Source organism: Diospyros lotus, chromosome 12, assembly GCF_014633365.1.
Source record: "Diospyros lotus cultivar Yz01 chromosome 12, ASM1463336v1, whole genome shotgun sequence".
Classification (NCBI taxonomy): domain Eukaryota; kingdom Viridiplantae; phylum Streptophyta; class Magnoliopsida; order Ericales; family Ebenaceae; genus Diospyros; species Diospyros lotus.
The window spans coordinates 17,320,492-17,344,831 of record NC_068349.1 but is presented as its reverse complement, the minus strand read 5'-3'; the positions used below and the strand labels follow the sequence as shown (position 1 = coordinate 17,344,831).

The 24,340-nt window shown below is 39.6% G+C and overlaps 1 long non-coding RNA gene across 1 annotated transcript in view; it reads right to left on the bottom strand.

The window, feature by feature from the left end:
- Positions 1–1,611: 1,611 nt before the first annotated feature.
- LOC127814047 (uncharacterized) overlaps positions 1,612–24,340 on the bottom strand; it is a 31,578-nt gene continuing 8,849 nt past the window's right edge. The window contains exon 2 of the long non-coding RNA XR_008026260.1: positions 1,612–1,885. This is a non-coding gene — a long non-coding RNA (uncharacterized LOC127814047). The remainder of the gene's footprint in view (positions 1,886–24,340) is intronic.

Here is a 24,340-nt window from a genome sequence, read left to right as displayed (position 1 = left end):
AGGTTGGTGAGTCTCGTTTCATTCTATATGAGATATGGAAGGAAGATGAATGGGTGCTTGTTATAGGAACGAGTTAACTGAACAAGATTGTTAACATTGAATCACATGGGTTCTTTCTCACGGGTCAATGATTAAATGTTAGTTGCAAATGTGCAAGCAGTCCTTAGACCTAAGATGGCATAGATATATGTGCATTGGTGGATTAGCATATCAACAATACTATATACTTGTTCTAATCAGGAATGATTATACGTATTTATGTGCCTAATTCAGTGGTGCATGAGGTATGTGTACATCAAACATGGAATTTATCACCTCGAGGTTTGTGAGGAGGATATCTTATGCGATTCGATAATCACTTGACGATAAATCCTTGGTTGAGGTAATATGATGATGGAATATGTGTTCCATAAGTTGTGTTATATTAGTTAAGAATAGTTTTGGATTTGGTCATATGACGAAATTAAAAGATTTGACCTACTGTCCATGATCTCATATCTTGTTCGAATATAGGAAGATAGAGGAATCGTATTCCACATAATTGTAGTAAAAGGTTTACTATACCCACTTCACATTTAATTAGGTAGTCAAGACATATTGCTAGATATCACTTATGATTTACGAGAATTAATAATAGATTATTCTCATCGCCAATTTAATTGTAAAATCGGAATGTCCCACCCAATAAGAAATCACTTTTAAGAGAAGGATAAATTAGTAATTTTGGAAATTACTAATTTTGACACATTTATTTATTAGATAAATAAGAATAATTAAATAATTTTATTATGAATAAAATTATTAATATTATTCATAATTGGCATAGGTTTAATGTTAACACATTAAGCCTAACCCAATAACACTTAAGGTTTCATTACAGATTCCTATAAATAGGACCATAAACCCCTATATCAAGTAACCAGAAATTAAAAAGAAAATTTTAAATTTATAGTTCTTCTCCTTAGACGATCTTGGATTAAAGGTAGCTTCGGGTGGACCGACTCAGCATCTTACACATGGAGGATTTTACGGAAGGTGACTTTGTGGTGAAATCAGATTTTGTCAAAAGTATTCTTCCTTTTTTATTCTTCGTTTTGTAAAGAGTAAAAATATGAAAAATGTGATACCTGAAAAACAATTTTTATTGCGCTGCATATGATTAGATCTAAATCTAACAGTTTCAATTGAAATGCGGTAATTTGATAGAGTATAATACATAAACACTGGAAAATCGGTAGTTATAATAATATAGAAATAAAGTACACATTTAAACTAATTAGACTATGTGTTAGTAAATTCTTCATTAACAACATAAACAAGTTTTCATATGATTCTTCTAAGTTTGGTTGATTCAAATGTGCTCTATCCTTTTCCATTGCATCACCTTCTCTATCTGGAAGACTTTGGTCTAAAATATCATTTGAAACTATAAAATTCATTTGGGGTAACACATGTTAAAGAATTTTTGTGCAGTTGAAAATATCTCAAAAAAATTTGTGCATTTGGATTGGGATCTTCTATCACATTATGTTCATACTGTAACGCCTACCTTTCGAAAACCCACTACCAGGGAAAGTCAGGAAGGTGGGACGTTACATTAGATGATATAGATACAATGGAATCAAAACGACCTTCTTTATTGTTGCCCCAAAGGCAAGGCCACAAAATTTATTACAACTCCTACTCATAACATTAGCCTTCATGACCTATCTTCTCATACAACTCACAACACAGAGGGCACAATAAAAAGGTAAAACACACCTAAAGTCTATCTTCACGCCCTTAGCATGCCTACGGATCTTTCAGTTGAGGTATCGCTGTACATAAGCTACCCTAGACTCAGGCTCTACTGCACTTAACCCTTTCCCTTAGCCATCTTTCTCACCTGGAATGATGCAAAACAAAGGAGTGAGTCACAAAACTCAACAAGTATAATCAAGGTATGCTAGAAATAGTATAAATTATAATGTGAATAAAGCAACAAAAGTACAATAAGTCCAAACAGGTCACAACATCAAACCACCACTTTCCCATATCCCATTGTGATACGTGTCAACAGTATTAACACACTAAGTGAATATCAACAAAGTAATCGTATTTCTATGAGAGTTAACGAGATAGCTACCTCTTAGGTCCATAATTCAGTCGTAGTGTCCTGAAGGGTAATATAACAATACTCTGCCACATTTACATCATGATTAATGTCCTCCCACGTAATATTTGGCGTGTTAGGATGTTGATGTGCTAATATTTTTTATATTATTCTTACTTGATTTTATGCTTAATTCTTATTATTATATATGTTTTTCATATTAATTTTAGGTAATTTATCATGTTGATAGGATTTGAAGGAAAAGTAAGAAAAAAGAGCAAAAGTTATGGATTTTCGTTACTCAAGGGTCTGCTTAAAAATAAAATCTGTATCAATTGGAATGTTAAAAAATTCTGGAAAAAATATATGCGAGATCTCTATACATCTACTTTTCTACGCTTTAAACGGTGTATAAATTCGAATTTTTTTACAGAAAGTTATGGTTGTTGGAGTGATTGAAGGTCAAAACTGTCAAAAATTCAACATTACCTACGAATTTTGCATTCCATTTTCTCCAGGTTGGGCTGATTTGTAGATGGATTAACAGGAATTTTAAGGGTTATTTGGGTTGCCTATTTCATGAAGAATTAGGCCCCATTGGATCTAACAAGCCTAGCCCAAAAGTCTAATTAAATTAAGCCCATATCTTACAGAAATCCCTAAATTGTAATTCTTAATATTTTAAGGGATTATTTTGTATTGAGTATGGGACCTAAACTTTTGAGTGGACATGGATGACATGAAACATGGAGAGGAAAACATGGAAAAGAAAAACATGGAGAGAAAATCATGGAGGAGGAAAACATGGAGGTAGGGTATTCCATGTTTTAAGGAAAAAATTAAGGAAAAGAAGAAATGAATGAGTATAAATAGAGAAGAAAGGTTGAAAAATTGGAAGAGTTAGAGGTGAGAGAGCTTGAAGGATTGGAGAATTGGAGCACTCTTGGTGGAAGATTTCTTTAAGAAGTGGTGATAACATTTTTGAAGAAGGAAATCCTATACATCAAAAGAGTTTTATTCTCTTCTTCCATTTATTTTAAATTCTATATTTATGTTCATTTGTTTTGTTATGGATTCTATCATTTGTAATATGAACTAAACTCTATAACTATGGTGTCTTGATGTAGTCTAATTATGATAATTTGATTTTTATGGATTGATTTTCTTTATTCATGCAAGTGTTTATTATTATGCTTAATGCTATCAAATACTTGGCCATTATTCGATTGATATGTTAATATAGATTTAGACTGGAAGGAAAAATCTATAACTTGATCTAGATAATAAACACCACAAGAATATAATTGGAACATAAGTAAAAATTTGACTTGTGTGGTTAATTATCATTGAATGAATAATTAAATTTGGATTGTCAACCATTTAAATTAAATTGAATTTATTAAGTGAAATCGAAATATCCTAGTGCTCTCCAAATCTTGAAACTCTCCATATTTTCTTTATTTGTTATTATTTTATTTTCTTAAATTAATTCTCCTTAATCAATTATTTAAATAACATTTGGATTAATATAATTTTGATAATTATCACCCAATCCTCGTGGGAATGATATTCTACTCACTACTCTATTACTTGTGCGATCCGTACACTTACTAAAAATCGCCATTAGATATAACGTCCCATTTTTCCAAAGCGTGCATTAACTTGGGATTTCGGGGATATATTTCTTTTTTCCACAAATACATAATATAAGTCGATTCCCCAACAATCTCGTATCACCTTCTTAGCACATCAAACTTAGAATCATTAAGCTAAGATAGGTAATATCATCGTAAATGTGGAAGTTAGATCGAAATCTGATATGGTATATAACCGAAGCCATTTCATTCATAACCTCAAGATTGTACCATCGTTTAAGATTACATCATCAAAATAAAATACATCATAATCCAAAAGACATACTACGATCCACCTATAAGTTACCGTTAATCCTTGGCAATTCCCTTCCTTTTTAAACTACTGCTTTCACCTGGAACATTTGAATATTCCATAGACAAAGTCAAAAATAAGATGCTGAATCATCTAAGTGAGAGTTCAAAAACATTTTCATGAATATATGCAGACTATGAATAAAATCGACATATCTCAGCCCAAGAGAATCCCACACAACACTTAACCATAACCGGGGAAAATGCAATCTTTCTAAAGGAAATACGTCCACATCGACACAATGACATAACACAATCCTGCTTAAGAGGGACAACCTCAACGCATGAACCTGGATATCACCCCTATATCATGTTAGGCATTACGTTCCTACTAAAAAGCATTTTTGATCTCAACACAACCCTGGCCACAAGGTGATCAACACTATCCCCAGAATCAACATTCCCCTAGGCAATAATGCCATTTCTCAAAGGCACCTGGGGTGGTGTCCACTCTCAGCCCCTACTACTTGAGCCAACAACCGGGGTGGTGTCCACTCTCAGCCTCGCCACTTGAGTACCGTAGGATAAAGTTCGTCTCAACCCAGTCCTAAGTGGGTCACATAGCATTAATTCTTGGCACGCATCTCGAGTGCTATCACACAAGTGCCACACACATCCCACACAATCCTGCTTAAGAGGGACAACCTCAACGCATGAACCTGGGTATCACCCTTATATCATGTTTGGCATTACGCTCCCACTCAAAAGCATTTTGAATCTTAATAGAACCCTGGCCACAAGGTGATCAACACTATCCCCAGAATTAACATCCCCTTAGGCAATAATGCTATTTCTCAAAGGCACCTGGGGTGGTGTCCACTCTCAACCCTTGCCACTTGAGCCAACAATCGGGGTGGTGCCCACTCTCAGCCCTGCCACTTAAGTATTGTAGGGTGAAGTTCGTCTCAGTCCTGTCCCAAGTGGATTACATAGCATTAATCCTTGGCACGCATCCCGAGTGCTATCACTCAAGTGCCACACAGGTTGACAACCCACATCCCATATGGACAATCACATAACCATGCCAATGCTGCAACAAAACATGCATCACATAAAAACCACATTCATGTACATAATTTATCATACAAAATTCAATGCACATGCATAAAACATTTAGGGACGAATCGCCCTCATGAGAACAACCAACACAAGTTAAACCGTTCACATGTGATAAAACACCTTTTGCATGAATTCAATTCAAGTTTAGGGTAAAAACCCTCACAAAATCGGGTTTTTAGATTAGAACACTCACCTTCGACAAATTTCATATTACCTCAAAAAACGTGCACAACCTCGATTTTTCTACTCGACCTTGATTTTTGTGCCAAACTCTAAATTCGAACAAGTCACTTTACCTTAAGCCTTAAAGCACCCTAATCATCATATTTATTTAAATAAGCATTAAAACGTATTTTTCCTCAATTTCCTCACATTTTCTTTATTTTTCCTCCAATGTTTCCTCACTAATATTCTAAAATAAATATCTCTAAAACTATTTGATCAAATATTTTTACATAATAATTCCTAAAATAATTTTTCAAGCATTTTACAAAAAAAATCAGAAATTACATCATAGGCACGCACCTCCACGCGCCCTACGTGTAATAGCCAGCGTGTGATGCCATGCTTCGGCCTTTTTCTCCAATGACGACACATCGGCGATGTGTGGTTCCTCCACCACAATGCTCCCTTCCTCAAGTCGATCCAGATGGCACCTTGAATGGCTTGAAAAGACGGCCAGAAGGGGTCCAATCGGAGGCTTAAAGCCTCGGCCAATGCGTCCGCCTCGTTTTTTCGGCGAGCTTCGAAATCCACTCAAAACCACTCATTTGCTCACCAAATTTTCTAGAAATGAACCTCTCCAATCTAAGAACAAAAGCCCTCTATCACTTGCTCTCGATTCAACCTCTAACCCCTTCGATTTGAAGCTCAAATTTTCAAAAACCGTCGACCACTTTGCTTCTATTTATAGGAGAAATCGACCCTCGAAACACCCATGGCCGCTTGCACCGATGCCTTAAATGCCTAAAGCTCCCCTTGGATGATCCAAACGTAGTGACAACCACCTCAAAATCCAAGTTGTAGGGCTCTCGACATTCCAGCCAGGACTGGTCGGATTTCTTGAAATTCCGGCCACCCCGCTGTTGGATGTAGGTCAAGGCTTGGTCCTTGAGCTTTCCCGACCAGCTCCCTCGAGATCCCAATGGTCGGAAGCATCGATCGCAGTCGACAGAGGCTGGTCGACCATTGCAGCTTCCTACTTCTGGCTTATTACACTTTTACCCCTTCAATTTGACTTTTTACACTTTGCCCCTTTTCATTAAGCATCTTTCTATCATTTCCAATGAGACCCTCAAGTTCTAAAATCTCCATTTCATCACCAAAGATTCCGAAAAATCATCATTTTGACCTCCTCGGGTAATTTTAAGAAATTATACTTAGGCCCAAATTTATGTTTTGATCGAAGATCCTTTCGTTTCAACCCGAAATCACTCAAGGGTTTCTCCTTACGCAAAATCGAGCCCCCTCAGGCTTTCGTTCACTTCTAGGAAGTCCCCTACTACAATTTGATTTTTCAGCATGATCCGAAGCTATATTGAAAATTATTCTCGATCCAATTTCTTTCGATGCTATAAATCACTTCTCAAAATGCTCATTAATACCATATCATTATCCTTCGATATCTAAGCTCCCGAGCACTCTCTACAGTCGATTCGACGACTTATTTTACTATCAAACCCACTTTTCGGTATTTTATACTCATCTAAATTACATGCCAACCATATGCCGAAATGGGGTATTACATTCTCCCCCCCTTAAAGAAATTTCATCCTCAAAATTTTGCACTTGCCTAGTCAGATCACCAATATTGATAATAACTCTCAATTTGAAATGACCTAAATACCTCGATTACACATTATCTCTAATCTTTGGTAATTTTTCCAATTCGCATGATCTATACATACAAGGCATGCCGTGCCTTTCGCAAAATTTCCCATTGTAGGTCTTTAACCAACTGTGACAACTATACCAATATGGTCTATTCAACATTTCCATAAATTTTTTGCCAATTGACCATAATCATTTCCTAATTATTTCATCAAGAGATCCTTAAAACTCTTTGATAGATTCCATCTATCTCCCAATCTTCATTTCATAATTCAACCTTTAATATCAATTGAAATCTAACTAAAATCTTTACATCCCTCTCTTATAATATCCGATTTCTTTTTGTCACTACTGACCATTAGTAGATCCTTCAGTAGCAAAAACAAGGGGAGTTCTTTCTTCATCTGAAGTGTCTGTTGGTTTAGAATCTATGGAAAAATGGGAGATAGGGTTAGTCATCATTTGGAGAGGGTTATGAGAGGATGAGGGGAAGTTGTGAAGGGTAGGTGGAGGAGTTAGTTTGGGTTATTGAGGTTTTGGTGGGGTGAATTTGGTAGAATCTCCGTAAAGACCTTTGATGGCTTAATACGTCGGAGAAGGACCTTACACGAGGTATGACTGGGCGATAGGCTTTCGAAATGGCTCTTTGGCCGGCTAGCCTCTCTAAGCCCTATTCTTTTACGTGCAAGGCCACCCCCGATATATCGGATTGTAGCAGTATATACAGAGACGTTCTGATACAGAGGATCCTCCAAGGGGGCAACTGCAAAGCATACTAGCCATATGTACGCTGGCTCATGGACTGATCATCTTGGAGCAAGAGTACGAGCAAGAAACCAGAAACAGAAGGGTTTTTAGAAAATCATGGAGAAAACACAAGGGTTATATTATTTCTGAAGGGGATCTTCGATATCTTACAACAAGGAGAGGCTCTTCTTTTATAGAGGATGAGGAGCCTTACAGAGAGCATTGAATGCTCTTTAGTCATAATAATACATAAATCCAAATACAGGGAAAGATAATAAAAGAAAAGCCACTTTCGGTGAAAGGGGCCGACAGACAGATTAACAAATAGACAGGGGTCACATGTAACTTTTGACGAGAGTGTCATGTGATGACAATTACAGTAAAAGTAGAAATAATACAAACAATCGTCATGGGTGAGGGGAGCACAAACATTGGACTGTAGGGATCTTGGGCTTGGAAGCTGGGCTTGGTCTTAAGGAGTGTCAAGGTTGCATTCTGGGCTGGGTATATCTGAGTCATATGGGTTAGAGGGCATACCCATACATTTCCACCAGGGTTCTTTAGTGTGTGCTTGGGCTGGTTCTTCTGGTTGGGTCGAGCTGCTGCTTTGGGCTTGTTTTGGAATTGAGATGCTTTGGAGGTATTCAGTTTGGGCTTTGTTGATTTTTCTCATATATCGGGGTGGGAATTGTTCCCATGGAGCATGATCTTCAAGCTTGGGCCAGATTTGTGAAGGAATGAATTTGTTGAGGATGGAGAGTTATCTCTGGAGTTCTCTGAATTCTCAGGGGTAAGACATCTAATTAGAATGGAGGTTGAAGGGGAAGAAAGTATAATCCTGAAAAGTGGATGTGTATCTAGAAGATATTGCAGTTGGAGTATCTGTGGCATACCACTTAGTCTTTGTGAAGAGTAAGATGATGTACCACTTGTGGGGAGCAGTCTGGAGACTTTCATTTCGAAAAGAGATGCTGGCGAAGTACTGCTTCCAATAGGATAGTGGGTGGAACCTTTTTAGGAACTGGATGGCATGAGTAGGAAGTCGGGATGGTTTGAGCCATTGTTGCTAGGTGTGGATGTGGAACTAAACTGCAATGGTATGCTGGTCAAGTAGATACCATAGGAACCATAGAAGGGGTTCGGGGAAATCCATGTGAGGTAGAAAAGAGAACAAGGTGTAGAAGGGGTATTCAGGGTGGACTCCAAGGCTGCCAAAGTGCTGGGAACCATAGTGTCGGATGGTTTAGAGTTGGTAATGGAGCATGAGTTAGTGGATTTCATTTGGGAGGTTGAAAACTCGAGGCCACTCAGGAGGGTGTGCTGGTAATGGTTGGAACATGGCAATGATGGGGATCTGGAGAGGAAATGAGGGTTTGGGTGAGAAAGGTCTGGTGAGGAAGTTGACTAAGATATTCTTATTTCCAGGAATATGCTTGACTGTGAAAGAGTAGCGAGAGATCCATTCTTGCCAACGGGTAAAGAAGGGGGAAGGTCTTTTTGTTTGAACTAGAGCATTCGGGGGAATGGGTTATATCCATTTGGATATGAAAATGGTGGTTAACAAGATGGGTTTGAAACTTCTGGATTCCTCTTTTAACAGCAAGGATTTCTTTAAATGTAGAGTGGTAATGGAGTTCACTGTCTTTGAATGCACCACTCTTGTATCCACAGATGACAGTTTTTTCATCTTTTTCTTCAAGAAGAATGGCAAACCAATAAAGATCACTGGCATCTGTTTGGAGGATGTGGGTACCATCAGAAGGAATATGGAGAGGGGGAAGGGTTGAGATCAATTGTTTGAGGGCTTGAATAGCTTTCGTATGGGAAATGTTCCAGGGGGGAGGGTTTTTCTTAAGAAGGTGTTAAAGCGGTCAGACCAAAGGGGTGAGTTGGGTGACAAAGTCAGCAATATAGTTGACTATGCCTAGGAATTGTTGGATCTGGGTACGGGTTAAATTTGAATCCAAAAATTTCTGGAGTTCTTGGATAATGTGGGGTTGTAGAGAGATTTGTCCATCTGAAATAGTGAGGCCAAGAAAATCAATGGTAGAGACAACTAAAGACATTTTCTTTGCATAGAGTATGATGCCATACTACTTAAGGATAAAATGAAACTGATGAAGGAGGGATAAATGGTGTTGGATGGTAGGGGAGAAAATGAGTATGTCGTCAACGTAGGTGAAAGCATTAGGAACGTTGGGTTGGAAAATACGGGTCATGGCTTTTTGAAATAAGAAGGGGGCTGTTTTGAGACCGAATGGCATCACTGTCCATTGGTAATGGGAGTTGGGAATGCAAAAAGTAGTCTTAAAGCGTTCTTTAGGATGGATTCCTAATTGCCAAAATGTTGCTTTAAGATCAAATTTGGAGAAGACTTTTGCATGGGCTAGGTGAGCAAAGAGGTCAGGTTTGGTAGGGAGAGGGAACTTATTGTCAGCAAGAAAATGGTTAAGAGGCTGGTAGTTGATGACAAGACGGAGTTTTTCTCTAGTTTGCTATGCTCTTTTGATGACATAGAAAGCTTGGCATGCCCACTAGGAAGTGGCGTCTTCAATGAGGTTTTTTGGTTTGAGTTGGGTCATTTCTTGAACAGCAAGGGTATAGTGATCAAGGTTCATACTAGAATGGGTGGCTTTGATAGGGTTGATATCTTTATTCTTTTTAAAGGGGGGAGAAATGAAGAAATCGGGGTTTTGCCAAAAAGGAGATGAACACTTTGTAAGGAATTCAGAATGGGTCTCAGCACAATAGTCTGTAAGAAGATGAGTTTGTATTTCTGATAGTTCAGTGAAACTGAAAAGGTTTCCGAAAGGAACAAAAAGGAGAAAGGAACCTTTGTACAGGATGCCTTTTTCCAATGGTTTGATTCAGGTTTTCCATAGTTGGCTTATGATATCCCATCCAAGGATGAGATCTTTTCCAGGAAGGGTTGAGCCAAGAAACTTTTTCTTTATTTGGAGACCAGGGAAAAATTGGAGGTAGACAGGCTTGCTTTTGTGCTTTATGGCAAAAACTTCACCATTAGCAGCTTGGAAATACTAGTTATGGGGTTTCCAGAAAGAAGGAGGCTAGGATGGATGTAGCAACACCGGTATCAAAAAGATCAATTACAACAATGGGTTTAGAGTATTTATTAGGGTAGATATGTAATTTTAGGAAAGGGGTTGGGAGCACAGCCTGTAGGGGAGAGACCTCAAATTGAAGGGAATCAGTATCGAAGGTTTCAGAAGAATCTTCATCTAAGGCATAGGAGATTCCAAACAAGACTTGAGGATTATCTTCTTTTATTTATGAGAATAGAGACTCAAGATCATCATCTTGTAACGAGATCTTTGTTACCATTTGAACATGGAAAAGGACCTTTTTTGCTTTGTTTTGAGGACAATTTTTTGCAAAATGTCTTGGCTTGCGGCAGATGAAACATTTGTCTCCTTTATTTTGGCCTTTATGAAACTTTCTTTTGAAAAATCTCTTCCTAACCGAGAATTTGGTTTTGTGGAAAGACTTAGGCCTATGTCAGAAATGAGGCTTTTGGTGAGAACGGACCTTTCGGTAATGATGAGATCGGTGTCCACTACAATCACACGATATTTCTTTGCATTTGATTTGTAAGTCTGTGCGGGTGTAATACCCGGAAAATTATTAAAAGTATAAATGATATTTAATGAAGGGTATAATTGGAATTATTGAAAGAATAAGGCTATATGACACACTAACGTAGTTTTAGATGATTAAATCAGTCGGAGGGAGTAACCCGGACCTTAGATAGCCAAAGAAAATTGTACAGTATCAACAAGTGATTAGAATTATGATTTTTAGTGATGAGAGAAGAGGAATCGGGGATAGTTTTCGGTACAGCTGTCGACCGGGCTAAGAAAATCGAATCGACGTAGGAAACGTCCGAAAGGTCAACGGAGCGTGTCAAGGACTAGTATTTAATGTGCAGAACAACCCTTAAGCGATTTCGGGTTGAATCAAATCGATTTAAGGTCAATTTGACCAATCGGGCCTAAGTGCAATTTTCTAATTTTGCCCGAGGGAGGTCAAAATGGTAATTTTTCAGGAGTTTCGAGGGTCAAATGAGATGTACTAAACTTATGGGACTTAGTGGTATGTTTGGATAGTTTAGGGGCACAAGAAAAAGGGCTGAAATGACAAAGGAAGAAGCAAGGGGGTTAAACTACAATTTATCAAAAGTGGCATAGTGTGAACACAATTGGATTTCGGCCACCGCACTGCCACCGCACGTGGAGGCCGTTTTCGGCGATGAGATGGCCGAGGCTTGCTTGGGGAAGGTTGTATACAACTGTGGGATTCTTGGGGAGCAAGGGTGGTCGGTGATTGGCCGGATTTTGGTCGGTTTTCGGGTATAAAAAGAGGCCGAGGGTTTCGACTTTTTGGAGCTCAAATCGATCGTGTTAGAGGATGAATCGATGAGAATGGATAAGAGGCTTTCGATCCTTATGAAACGGAGAAGATTTTGTGAGTAGTTTGAGGGATTTTGGTGTTCGCTTAAGGCCGTTTGGGGTTTGGCCGATCGAAGGTGGCGGACCGCCTTCCGCCACATGCAACTGGCCGTTTGGGCCCTTTTTCGATGTCCTTTCGGCCAGAAAATGGTGCCATTTGGATCGACTAATCGAAGGCTTGAAGGCGGTGTGATCAGATCGGTCATCGGAGGGGTCGTCGCCGGCCAGTCTTGAGGAAGCAGACGACGCGCGTGGCTGCACGCGCCAGCTTTCACGCGCAGCCACGCGCTAGGCGCGTGAGAGCGCATGCGAAGGGATATTTTGGTAATTTTAATTCCAATATTTATCTTTAATTATTCTAGGAATTATTGTGTTGAAATATTTTGGAAAATAGTTGAAGAAATAATTATTTTGGAATTATTGAGGTGAAAATTGGGAGAAAATAGAGGAAATTATGAAAAAATTGAGGAAAATAGATTTTAATGCTTCCTTAATTAAATATGATGTTTAGGAAGTATCTTGGCTTGAGGTTGGGCACAAGTTCAAGTATTTGGGGTTTGGCACGCAAATCGAGGCCGTGCACGAGGATCGAGGCAATCCAAATTCGTTCGAAGTGAGTGGTCTAATCCTATCTTTACCTTATCTTGAATATGTGTTGGAAGGTGTGTAGTGGGTTCAGGTGGGCGGTGTTACCCTCCCAAACTTAGGTTACACGCAAATGGGGCCAGTTCTAGTGAGCGGTTTTACCCTCCGGAACTTGGGTTGTTCTGCGAAAGCGTTCCACTTATTTATTCATCTCATCATTTGCATATTATACATGTGATATATTGCATCAACTGTTTTTACTTACAAAAGAGTCTGTGCATGGCGTGTGATTCTCATATCATCGGGGTATTGATATTTGTGTCAATGTTGTTTTCTGTGTGGGACGGGATGGGGTTTTCTTGAGAATGGGACACGGTTAGTCCTGGCGATCGGGTGACACGGTAGGGCATCCGGGACTGGTAACCGAGTGACACGGTAGGGCACCCGGGGATTAAGTATGTCAGGGTGATTTCTCAAGTTAGACGTGTCTTGCATATTTACGTTTGTCTGAGTATGCCATGCTCGTGTGTCTCTCATGCATTGTATAAACTGTTTTATGCCGTCACTTAGATGTTTATCATCTAACTTGGGCTATGCCCCTGGAACGTTTAATGTTCCAGCCAGGGACTGCTGCGAGGGCAAGGATGTGGCCGGTTGAGGGCCAATGGTGCTTAGTTTGTTAAGTCGTAACGTTTGGAGACTTTAATATGCATTTCAGGTTGTAAATGAACAGTTGTATAATAGCGATTTTATCATTTGATCTGTATTACGTATTTTGCTATGGAAATACAATGTAAGAACTATGGTGTTTTGGTATTAATGTATCCGTTGCGTTGTATTAAGACTCGTTTAGTTTAAGATTATTGATCTTGATAGTTAAACGGGCAAGGCTGGGGTTCGCGGGGTTTTGTATCTGCATGTGAAGACTGTTCTTGATATACCGCGCGTGTTGAACTTGAAGAAAAAGAAAAGAAATCCCGAGAATACCCTTATAGTGACACGCCTGGCTAGACGGGGTGTTACAGCGGGTACAAGCTTTTGCTAGCTTGGTGCTGATGTCTTTGATACTAGCATGTGCTTGTTGGTGTGAACAAAACTGTTGGATAGTTTTTAAGACCATTTGGTGCAGTTTGCCAAGTGAGGTTGTTGACAGAGAGAGCTCTTTGGTTTCCAAATGTCGGGAAACTTCCTATCCGATGGAGGATGGGATGGAGTTAAGGAACTGTTGCTTGAGATTAGGATCACTCATACCGCCAAGGGCATAGAAGCATTTTGCGACTTCTCGAAAATGTTTGTTTAGATCCTTGGGATGAAGTGGAATGGGCAGTATCAATAGTGTGACGAGAAGGGGAGTCAGGGACGTCACTAGGATGAAGAGAAGGCTCATAGGCTCCTAAATTAAGGTTGGTTTAGTAGCCAAAGGTATTTGGGCTTAGGGTCAGAGGGGTAGTAGATCTTTCAGTAGCAAAAACAAAGGGAGTTCTTTCTTCATCTGAAGTGTCTGTTGGTTCAGAATCTGTGGAAAAATGGGAGATAGGGTTAGTTATCATTTGGGGAGAGGATGAGGGGAAGTTGTGAAGGGTAGGTGGAGGAGTTGGTTTGGGTCATTGAGGTTTTCGTGGGGTGAATTTGGTAGAATCTCCGTAAAGACCTTTGATAGCTTGTATATCAGCTTCATAGTGAGTTTTATCATGCCAATAGTTGAAATATCCTTTTGGAGGACCAATTGTGGATGATCCTTGATATCTATTTTTCCATTTCAACAGCTCGAGGATAATTTTGGCGAAGCCGTTTGAGTTCTTGCTCCTGTTGATAGAAGTTTTGCCTGTCAAGCTTCATGTGATTGATTTCTAACTGTAGATCATTCATCCGTTTCTCCATTTGTTGTAACGGATTAATGACAGCATGAATGACCTTATCAATCTTAGTCTCAAGACGGTTTTGAGATTGGGTAATGCGAGTAATCATGGTATTCTAAGAAACAACATTCAGAGATTACCAGTTTAAAACTTGTTCAGTTGGGGAGGCCTTAGTAGGAGTTCCATCAGATCTGACTATGTTCGGATTTTTGTCCTTCATATGTTGGGTGGAGTCTTCTATGGATTCAAGGAGAGGGATATCCTATTGGTATGTGGAAGGGGTCGTTGTGGGTTGGACCATAGCAAGTATGGGATGGGTAAGGGGTAAGATGGGAATAGAGGAGGTTTTGGGTGGAGGAGGGGGTTCATATTCTTCAATAATAGTATCCCAGCCAGTAGGGATAATCGGGCTTTGGATTTTAGTGGAGGTGTAAACTTGACATGATAGTCGAATTTACCTAAGGGTTCTCCTAGAAGACCAATAGTTGGATCACCTCTGTTATAGCAATCTTGAAAAGATGTCCTGGAGGGACGACAATCAGATTTTGATCTAGAGATGGTAAGAGATATCTTCATCTGGTCAGATCGATAGAGATCCTTGAGAAATGCCGTAGTGAGATTTGCAGGAGAGATATTGTCTAAATCAACAAGACAATCATCACAACCACATTCTTCTGGGTCGATTTGAAGACCATTTGGGAGAATGATGTGGGACCGTTGTTTAACCCATTTAGGAACTGGGGTGCCATTAGCATGAAATTCTCAGATCTCATTAGATCCGGTCTGGTCCTGTTGATAATTTTCAACGGGCTGTATGGCAAACTGGGTAGAGAAACAAGAAGGAGGGGCTACTTCTTTGTTTCGTTGAAAGGTAATTTCAACAGATCCATCGAGTTTAGTTTGATAGATCGGATCAGAGGATTGGATAGGCTCTGAGGTTCTTCCTCCTTGATGGTATTTTTCATAATCGGTGACCCATGCATCGGGAAGGAGCTTAATAAGCTCATCTCGTGAGAGTTGTCGAGGAACATGGATGCAACTAGGAACTTCGTTGGAGTCAACCTGGAGGAGAAGGACATCAGATTGGTTGTGGGGGAGAGCTAGATCTAGAGTATGATTCTGGACTCGGTAGGCCGTCTGGTATTGAAGGGTGGCATCATATGTAGGAACGCTGGGTTTTGCTCTAGCGATTTGGACTTAAACCTTGAAAGTGTTGAGTAGATGGGGATCACAAAGAGGCATGTTGAAGTTAGGAAATAGCGTGACAAATAGTGTGCCTGAGTTGAGAGTGGTCTCAACTGTACCAATACAAGCATGCTGGTAATTTGCAAACCGTGAATCAAGAAGAACGATTCTGAAAGTAGTTTCCAAACCTTTTCGGCCATGGAATGTGAGAGACAATCGGATACAACCAAAATGGATGTGAGTGTATCCTTCGCGGACCCATGTAGGAGGTAGGTGAGCTGGGAGCTCAAGTGTGACAAAGTGTTCCTTCTGCTGGGAAGGAATTAAGCACTGGTCAAACTTGGTAGCCTGGATGTATTCTTTAACTTGAGATTTTAGGGCGGAGGGATAGATGAGAGTTTTCATCTTTCGGACCAAGGACGTAGAAGGGGTTTTGGTAAAGGTAGAATATGGATTTACAAGGGGAATCTCAGTTGGGTGAACACGAGATTCATCTGGCAGATAGTTAATCTCATAAAGAGAGTTTATCTGAGAGGATGATGATGTGCGAGATGTAGAGGCTATAGAATCAGATTTGGATAGGGGGGGGGGGAGGTAGTAAGTGGTTCATACTGAGGATGGAGTTTCTGATTTCACGTTTTTCCTCTTGCCGTAAAATGATTAGTCATGAGACGATAGAAGAACAAAGCAGAGATAAGGGTTGTACGAGGCGTTGTATCTAGATCCACTGTGCAAGGAGCATACACTCCACAAACACACTTTGGGCCAGTAGCTGTAGGTTCTAGTTTCCAGCCAATATACTTCTCTTCCTCTGGGTAGACTCTAATACCATAATATGCCGGAGAACGACCCTACATAAAGTATGACTGGGCAATAGGATCCTAAGTCATCATTACCTGAATATCCTCAAGATTGATATAAGAATTCCATGAACTAGACGTACCTCGACTCCGCAATCATTGATTCCACATTCAAAAACCCCTAGAATCCTTGAGATTTCCAATGTATCTGGTGTCTGCAAAATAATCGTTAATACGAGATTCTAACGAACCATTTATGAAAGCAACTCCAAATTCAGCTAGTCTCCCAAAACAGTCATATGACCCATCCTGTTACAAAGCCTGCCGTGATATGTTTCCCGAGTATTCACTATCTGAAAAAGAACATTTCCTTAATTGTTGCCAACTTACTTCAGAGGCGACCTTAATCTTGCTAACGATTTTTGGCTTCTACGCGATCGTCTTAGGGGTAACCTACTGATATGATAAACTGTTAAAATTTCTAACTCTAAAGACCTCTACGAAGTTCTGGACTATACCTCGACCATATTATCCTTTAAGTCGATACTAAACCCAACATACTTGACCCGTCTCCAGGAGTCATTTTCCTCGAGGTAACTTTACCTCAATTCCTTATCTCACTATCCATCATCAAAATCAAACTTCGAAATTTCCAAATTCTATTCTCAAAAACACTAACCGAATTATCCTAAGTTTCTCATTTCCCTAGGATCCTCGATTAATACCAAATCACTCCTATACTCGAACCTCAATGATTCATATCACCTATTCACAAACCTAACTTGACAGCTAGATTATGTCACATCGAACTAACCATCCATGACTCGATCATTCTCAATTCCCAATAATACCCCTGAGTCTCCAAATCAAGGTTTTTTGCTAGTTCGCTCTGAATTCACAAACTGAAACAACAGTTAATCTCTAATGTTACATGCAGATTTCTCCTAGTAATGTCTCATACTCAAAGTTTTATAGCTCAAATCCTTGTCATTCTCCAAGATTTGTCCTAAATCACCAATTTCTATGTTATCAATAATCCATAAAACTCCGTCCAACAATCCACAAATTTCAAGTAGGGATTTCTATTCAGTTCGCTCTAGTACCAACTATAACATAGCAACTTAAATCTCCAAATTGCTATTCCCCAAATCTCCAAATCAGACTTCTCCTAAGTCTCCAAAAAAATTATGCTCTGATACCAACTATAACACCCTGTTTTTCCCAAGCATGCGTTAACTCGGGATTTTGGGGATATATTCTTTTTTCCACAAATACATAATATAAGTCATTTCCCCAACAATCCCATATCACCTTTTCAGCACATCAAACTTAGAACCATTAAGCTAAGACGGTAATATCATCATAAATGCAGAAGCTATATCGAAACCTGATATGGTACATAACCGAAGCCATTTCATTCATAACCTTAAGATTATACCATCGTTTAAAATTACATCATCAAAATAAAATACATCATAATCCAAAAGACATACTATGATGCACCTACATGTTACTGTCAATTCTCGGCTATTCTCTTCCCTTTCGCACTGCTGCTTTCACTTGGAACATTTGAATATTTTAGGGACAAAGTCCAAAATAAGATGCTGAATCATCTAAGTGAGAGTTCAAAAACATTTCGTGAATATATGCAGACCGTGAATAAAATCGACATATCTCAGCTCAAGAGAATCCCACATAGAACTTAACCATAACTGGAGAAAATACAATCTCTCTAAAGGTAACATGACCACATCGACACAATGGCATAACACAATCCTGCTTAAGAGGGAAAACCTCAACGCATGAACCCGGGTATCACCCCTATATCATGTTAGGCATTGCGCTCCCACTCAAAAGCATTTCTGATTTCAACACAACCCTGGCCACAAGGTGAGCAACACTATCCTCGAAATCAATGTCCACCTAGGCAATACTACTATTTCTCAAAGGCACCTAGGGTGGTGTCCACTCTCTGCCCCTGCCACTTGAGCCAACAACTGGGGCGGTGTCAACTCTTAGCCCCAACACTTGAGTACCGTAGGGTGAAGTCCGTCTCAACCCCGTCCCAAGTGGGTCACATAGCATTAATCCTTGGCATGCATCCCGAGTGCTACCACATAAGTGTCGCACACATCCCACATAATCTTGCTTAAGAGGGATAACCTCAATGCATGAACCTGGGTATCACTCCTATATCATGTTAGGCATTACGCTCCCACTCAAAAGCATTTCGAATCTCAACACAACCGTGGCCACAAGGTGATCAACATGATCCTCGGAATCAACGTCCACCTAGGCAATAATGTTATTTCTCAAAGGCACCTGGGGTGGTGTCCACTCTCAGCCCCTGCCACTTGAGCGAACAATCAGGGTTGTGTCCATTCTCAGCCCCGCCACTTGAGTACTATAGGGTGAAGTCCGTCTCAGCCCTGTTCCAAGTGGGTCACATAGCATTAATCATTAGCACGCATTGCGAGTGCTATCACACAAGTGTTGCACACATCCCACACAATCCTGCTTAAGAGGGATAACCTCAATGCTTGAACTCGGGTATCACTCCTATATCATGTTAGGCAATACGCTCCCACTCAAAAGCATTTCAAATCTCAACACAACCGTGGCCACAAGGTGATCAATATTATCCCCGGAATCAACGTCCACCTAGGCAATAATGTTATTTCTCAAAGGCACCTGGGGTGGTGTCCACTCTCAGCCCCTGCCACTTGAGACAACAACCGGGGTTGTGTCCATTCTCAGCCCAGCCACTTGAGTACTATAGGGTGAAGTCAATCTCAGCCCTGTTCCAAGTGGGTCACATAGCATTAATCCTTGGCATGCATCACAAGTGCTATCACACAAGTGTTGCACACATCCCACACAATCCTGCTTAAGAGGGATAACCTCAATGCTTGAACTCAGGTATCACTCCTATATCATGTTAGGCAATACGCTCCCACTCAAAAGCATTTCAAATCTCAATACAATCGTGGCCACAAGGTGATCAACATTATCCCCGGAATCAATGTCCACCTAGGCAATAATGTTATTTCTCAAAGGCACTTGGGGTGGTGTCCACTCTCAGCCCCTGCCACTTGAGCCAACAACCAGGGTTGTGTCCACTCTCAGCCTTGCCACTTGAGTATTGTAGGGTGAAGTCCGTCTCAGCTCTATTCCAAGTGGGTCACATAACATTAATCCTTGGCACGCATTTCGAGTGCTATCACTCAAGTGCCACACACAAGTTGACAACCCACATCCCATATGGACAATCACATAACCATGCCAATGCTGCAACAAAACATTCATCAGATAAAAACCACATTCATGTACATAATTTATGGCACAAAATTCAATGCACATGCATAAAACATTTAGGGACGAATCGCCCTCATGAGAACAACCAACACAAGTTAAACCGTTCACATGCGGTAAAACACCTTTTGCACGAATAGGCACAACCCCTCATACCTCACCTCTAGGCACGACCTCGCCTTTATGCATGGGATTTCCCCCCCAATCATTGTGATGTTCCACCAACAAGTTGCCAATCATCACGTTCAATCCTATCAACTAGACACAATATACAAACACCGAGATGCGTATAAAATGGGCAAGATATGCTCAAAGTAAGGAAACATGAGATGTAAGCCATCAACCATGACTTGTTGTATGACAAAGCAGGAGTAATATGACATATAAGCCACAAGTCATGCATGAAAGCCATCGTGTTCAAACCCGATGCAACTAAGTAGAATGAATATGTTGGAAACAAAGGAAACATAACACACTCACCTTAGCTTTTCACCTTTCGAAGTTACTGTTCATAGGGTTTGGGTTTAGGTTTTGCTGCAGTTACACAAAATTCGAGGCATCATCTTAAGATATTTTTATACAGAATTGTAGGAAATTAAAAGATCTTGGAAACTGGAAAAATTTAGCAAGTGAGGGCCCTGCACACGTCGCCACGTGCCACCAGAAGGGTGGCCACGCGCAACCACTTGCAGCAGTCCAGGGTGCGTGTGTTACACGCGCCGTTGCTCCTTCTGTTGAACTTTTGGGCTGCCGTTTAAATCGGCCATATCTCCCTCATCCGAGCTCCGTTTTGCCTCCCGTTTGAACCTACAGACTCTTTTTCAGTGCTTTACAAGATTATGCAGAGAAATTGGGTTTGCCTTTTGATTTTTCTAGCAGTTGTGGGAATTTTTTTGGCGGATGTCCATTTTCTAGCGAACCTCTCATTCTCCTTCATTTCTTTACTGATTGCACTCATTTTTCTTGTAGAACCTCCCCCTCTTCCTCAAGATCTCATTCCCTACCTCATGACCTCTCAACCCAACCCAACTTCCCCTCAAAGTTTTTCTTGATTTTCTTTTGGACTTCTTGAGCAACTTGGGTTTAATTTATAGAGATTTTAGCCAATTAAATTGTACCACTTGGAGGGACACTTGGCCATTTGCTGATTTTTTGTTAGCCTTCATGATAGCTAAGTTTTTAATTTTATAGTTTTGGCCCATAATTTTCATAAATTGCACTTTCACCCGCCGTAACTTTGAGATTCTCATTTTGGCCCTCAAAACGCCATCCCTCCATTTCCGAGGATTCTTTGTAATGCTCCTTGCACTTTTGGGTACCATTCTTGGCTCCAAAATGATCTCCTAATATTTTTGAGGAATTACCCTTTTGCTTGGAACCTCCTAAAACGTACTATATTTTGCCCGAAATCCACTCGTTCCTTCTTGAATCCATCTTATCTTCTTTAAAAAGGACCACTTCTATAAAATTCCTGGGTGTTACACAAACTTCCATAAAAGATATGCGGATTCACCGCCAACGAACAAACCGCCATAGATGATATGCGGATTCACAACCAATGGACAGACCGCCATGGAAGATATGTGGATATCCAACGGACCCACCACCATTATAAGAATGTGTGGGCACACCGCCTTGGAAATATGCAGGCTGACCACCAACGGACTCACTGCCATGATAGAAGTATACGGGCTTGCAGCCAATGGATGTGTTGCTATTATAGAATGATGGGTGTTTATACATATACTCACAACAACAACCACCGACATACATGATTATGAATTTAATTCCATTATCTCCTTAGGGAACATTTTCTAAAGATATTATTCTTTTTCATGCTTCCCTACAGCCACAACATCCAATGCCTACTCTTATAGCATATTTGTATAGGTGCATACATGTAATTAAACAACCATATCCCCTTTCATGCGATGGTTTGGGAGCATATTAGAAACATGTTAAGAGCAGTTACATACTCTTTTAAGGTTTTTTTTATATTAGCATGCTATAACACCCTCCTGTATAGGCCCCTTATGGCCATGTTCCTGTTCTTGCTAACACTACCTAAACTAGAATATAGTAGGTGCCCAATCGCTTGGGCACTATTTTCCCCGCTGGGAAAACACACGTAGGCAACCACTAGCATATTTATGGGATTAAGCCATGGATATACAAGCATGAAGACTAGGGTGCAAAACCTTCTTAACATTGCCATGCACATGCCCAAATGTTATGCATTCCAAACCATGCATTTGTTTGCTTATAAACACCATGTATAACACCACTTACCAACTTAATGCACAATGCCAAACCTAATGTCATGTTCATGTTTAAAAAGCATAGAACATGCCCCAGAGTGGAAAACATGATTTAAGTGGGAGAAGAGGGGCATCATAGCTTCAAGGAACCATATGAGTAGGAATTACCCAGCTTTAGTCGATAATTCCCTAGCACCGATCGACAGAAGCCCCCAATCTGTCGTCCAAGGGTAGCATCTGTCGACCAAGGGCAACATCTGTCAACAGATTGTCCCTATCTGTCGACAGACAAAAACCCACAACACCTCAAAACTCAGCTTCTTGAAACTGTGGTAGGATGAACCAAAACCTTGCCAACTCTTCACCCTACCAACTAAACATCATTCGCAACAAAAGAAGAGAGAACAAATCCCTTCGGAAGCACTCACAAGGACATTAAACAAGAAAATGGAAGTATTTTACAATCCTATAACTATTTGTTCTCAAGACAAAGGGTTTTGTAAAACCATTTTAAGGGCTGAAACCTTTGACTTATTAACCGTTAATAAGGATGAGAACTTGCCTCTTAAAGCTTCACTCTCTATCCAAGCTCGAGAGATGCTTCCAAAAAACTCTAACTTGGAGGAACCCACTCAAAAGAAGAAAGAATATGATGGAGATCAACCATCACTCCCCAAAACCTCTTCTTGAAACATCAAAACTAAAGAAGAAAGAGAGAAGAAGAAATAGCAAGAAGGAGAAGAACTCACCCCCTCTCAGCTCTCTCCCTTCTTCCTCAAACTTCTACAACCACAATTGATCGACAGATTCAAAGGCATCTATTGATTACCCGAGATCGACCTTCCCAATCTGTCGACTAACCTCTCCAATCTGTCGACAGATTCCTTCCTCCTCTTATAATCGGTCGACAAATCCTGCACCATCTATCAATTAACTCTTCCTTTACACCAATTTGTCGATAACCTTTCCCCATCTGTCGATTACCATAAGCCATTTCTTCCTTGATTTTAGCTCCCACAATCCTATTTAACCTCTTCAACCATCAAATACCTATGTGGCCCTCCAACTATCCCACATATGGCCGATAAGACACACTTAAATCGTCATAGAATTAATTGGCTTATTCCTTCCCATTCATTCTTCTCTTTTCCAAAATGTCGGTCGTTACAATACCCAAAATCCTATTGCTTAATATTCTAACTAATACTTGGTCCTACAACATCCATAACCATATGCTTATAAGCATTGAATTCTTCTCTTTGTCCACCATGCTTGTAGTATGAATTTTCTACTACTACTACTAGCTGAATGAGAGGCATTAGTTCTCCATGATTAGTCCAATAATAATAATTCTCCATAAACCTCTTCCTACATAAGTCTTCCATCACCTCGTCAACCAATTTGAATTTCTTACATTTGCATTTTAAAAAGGACATTGTAACTTCCCTAACCTTTGAAACTGATCTTGAACACATGCAAAGTCTATGAATTCTCTAACCTTATTTCAAATTCATCAATCAAATGTCGGTTCAGACTTAACCTATTATCCATTCACTTCCAAAGTGTAGGAATTTCCATTAAAAGAAAATAGACAAAAAAAAAAAAAAAATAGTGTCAACAACCATAATTGGATCCTAAGAATGTAACCGCAAAGGAACATCCATCAAATTAATCATAGAGATACATACATTCTTAAACATACTCACAACTATGCATATAAATATCTCAAACCTATATATGCGCAACTATATATATACATAAAATCATAAATATACTCTCAACTATATATATATATACATACATTCATAAATATGCATAAATATACACTACAAAACTTAGCAAATAATAAAAATACTAACTTAGCAAAAAATTATATGCATACAAATATCTCAAACCTATATGCACACAGCTATATATATACATACATTCACAAATATGCACTACATATATACACACACATTCATATTCAACAATACCAAAATGAAGAATGAAGAAGAAAGAATCTGCATATAAATGTTTATAAATATGTATATAAGTATACATATATATATACATACACTACATACATACACATACATAAATATTCATGTACATATATATACGTGTAGTACATATATATACATACACTACATACATACACATACATAAATATTCATGTACATATATATACATGTAGTACATATATATACATACATTCAGAT